A 3,099-nucleotide genomic window follows, 5' to 3' on the forward strand; every position below is an offset into this window, starting at 1 on the left:
TTATTCAGTCAATGCCACAAAAGACTACAAGTAAATAAATTGAAATATTAAGTAGATCTAATTGAATATTAGAGTATGATTTAACAAAACAAATATGTCACATTTACTCTATTCATTTACTTTTATTGATTTAATTCATAGTACCATTTTACCCCTTTCATTTACTTTACCTTTTACTCCAGGAGTACATGATGTCAAATGAATACACATTAAATAATTATGCAGATAATTATGTTTTTAATCAACTAATTTTGACCAGTGTAACACCACATCAAGTATGAACATTCAACATACTTTAGTATGTAAATTACATGCAACAATGCCTGCAAAAACAATATGTTTAAAGATAATGATCAGGAAACTTTTAAAATGTTCTGTTTACTAAAGAGCAGTGTGTGTTCACAATACTGTATATAAGTACCTCTAATTGAACTGTGCATACTGTAAGTAAGCAGTCTTGTCAAACAGTATGCACCATAAGAACAATGAGCCCATCAAATAAACAGTAAGTCATAACCACAAAATACATTAAAGAAGACAGTCAGAGGCCATTTGGCATGAAAGGAAATCACAACTTGGAATATGAAATAATAAATAAGCATTTAATGCACACATGTAATGTCTATATGCTAAACTACCAGCAACAAATACCATTGCAAAAATGCTGTTTTGACAATAAATCCACTTTCAGTCGGTTATACCCACGTTCTGAGAGCATCTTGCTGAACAGTAGTCGGCAAGCAGACATTTTTTCAGTCTCTGAACTTTGGCTGAAAGGTGTCCGGGATCCAACTCAACTAGTACTTTTTGGAACATCTCAAGACCATATCTGAGGTTCTTGGGGTATCTCAGATTAAAGGCATAGAACAGTCCAGATAGCAGCAGATCCCCAAGATTGTTGAGGGCAGTGATGCCCTTAATCACAATACCTACATCAGTAGGTTCATTCATTGAGTCCTCTTGGTTCTGCAGCAGGTAGATCTTCATCTTCATCATCACCTCCTCTGTCAACTTCTCTTCTACTCTGACAGGTGCACCAGCAGCTTCCTTCCTGCACACATTGTGAAGATAATTGTTTAGAGCTCACTTTCAGGCTAAATGTTACAAGACACACAGACACACATTGAGCAATCCTAGCTGTCTCCACACATGCAGCCCTGGGCATAATCTTGAATCAGTTGGACCAGACATGCAACGGATGCAACAGCCATTCAGCCAATGTCACAACCTTCTCTGGACATCACTATGCTGTTCCTTTGCATGTGATGGTCTCATCCACGATGACATTAAAACGTCAAAACATTTATTTTACTAACTTGAAAGTCCTTGATCTTGACACTATCTTCTTCCAGATGGTCGACGAGACATCGGATGATGACCTCTCGTGTTCGTTGATTGGGGATTCCTCTCTGCAGAATAGAAACATAATTATTTGAACAATAAAGAAAAAGTATGACTGCACTTTCATAAACTAACATAAACTTTGGCAATACAATTGTTTCCACAACCCAGTTTTAGCAACGGAAGCTGGGACACTGTCCTTAGTAGCTATTAAGACATACATTTAGAAATGAATAATCAGGAGAGAGAGTTGCAGGGGATAAAGATGAGTTTAGCATAAATTAATGTAGTAATTATTGTCATTAGCCAGGTGAAATATAATTAAAGCAGTTAGAGTAAATGAAAGTTTCATACCTGAAGTAGAATACTCATTTGTGCCCAAACTGCCCTTCTTGGACTGGAACATGGACAGTAGTTTGGGGGTATAGAAGTCCAACATTGCCATACATTTTGGCTCAAGATTCAGTGTGGTGATCATCCTGAACTTTGCACTAACCTGGAAGACAGAGATGAGGGGAAGAGAGTAAAAAAGAAGACGTGAGATTATAGATCTGGTATTTTCCCCCAGGATAGGGATGCTAGGGTATACAAGTGGTTAACTACAATGACAAGATGTCTGTCACATTCAGGTCTAATTTCTGTAACCATTTCTGTAAACATCTAACAAGGCAGGCCAACTCTCCTTCTGAAGAAAAAAAAAGATAATAATTCAAATAACTGACACCATGTGAGGCTTAGTCAATTTATGATTCCAATAATTACTTGGCCAAACCAAAATCAAGGAATACTGTATAATCATGTTGCTTATTTACTTCATACTTTTTCCAAGTTTTTTACACATGTAATCCTCATTGAACACCATAATAGATACATGTAGATAATATGTAGGCCTACCTGTGCATTTTATCTTCATTGTACACACCATTGTATGCAGCTGTGCATAGCTTGTAATAAATGCAAAAAGTCATGACTAGAGGGCTTGCACATTACCCTCACTGTGACCTTAACTAGCTGCAAACCTTTGTAAAGAACACAAGTTATACCCAATACATTTGTGTAGCCTATATGCACAAAGATACAGTAAATCTACTTACCAATATTTGCAAACACTCTCCAGGTCTCTTGTTGAAAAAGATGTGTGCTGCTGCTGCTGCTGTTTGTTGACAGAATGTTCCAGTAGAATTTTCCCATGAACCCTTTTTTTCCCATGAACCCTTGTGTACAATTTTGAATCTTAGTCATATCTACTCAATTGTTTAGGTTGTTGTGAGAGATGAAAGATTATTTAGTTGGAATGAATAATAATTAAGGGTCTTTTTAAATTGATCCATATAAGTACTCCATACTCAAATATTATGAAGGAAAATTACCAAAACAAATTGAGTATAATTCATGAATAAAATCAGTTGGTCAAATACTAATTTATTCTCACGAAATTAACTCAAATAATATAAGTACATCTAACTCAAAACGAACAGTTGGATTTTTACTCATTTCGTTTGGTGTGACCTACTCAAACAATCACATACATGATATTCAGTGATTTTATTGAGTAAATATAACTTTTTCTAATAGTGCCATATACTCGGCCGCAGAATCATTTCTCAGAGTGCATGTCTGTTTTATCGTTGTCAAAATAGAATCCTTACATGTTTCAACCCAAATGGTCTTCTGCAGACAGTGTTGGTTTAATCTTTTTTAGTTTTTTTTTAAATTAACGTTATTATTTAACGTTTTGTTTTTTTGACAGTGATCTGC

At 35.4% G+C, this 3,099-nt stretch overlaps 1 long non-coding RNA gene across 1 annotated transcript; it reads right to left on the bottom strand.

The window, feature by feature from the left end:
• Positions 1-716: 716 nt before the first annotated feature.
• On the bottom strand, positions 717-1,821 carry LOC308292262. Its single transcript, XR_013962391.1, has 3 exons — positions 1,696-1,821; positions 1,317-1,409; positions 717-1,051 (listed from the first exon to the last, which is right to left on the bottom strand). It is a non-coding gene; the product is annotated as an uncharacterized lncRNA (long non-coding RNA).
• Between the last annotated feature and the right edge of the window lie 1,278 nt (positions 1,822-3,099).

The sequence above is a fragment of the Nannobrachium achirus genome, assembly GCF_963921795.1.
Source record: "Nannobrachium achirus genome assembly, chromosome: 1".
In the NCBI taxonomy this organism is placed as follows: domain Eukaryota; kingdom Metazoa; phylum Chordata; class Actinopteri; order Myctophiformes; family Myctophidae; genus Nannobrachium; species Nannobrachium achirus.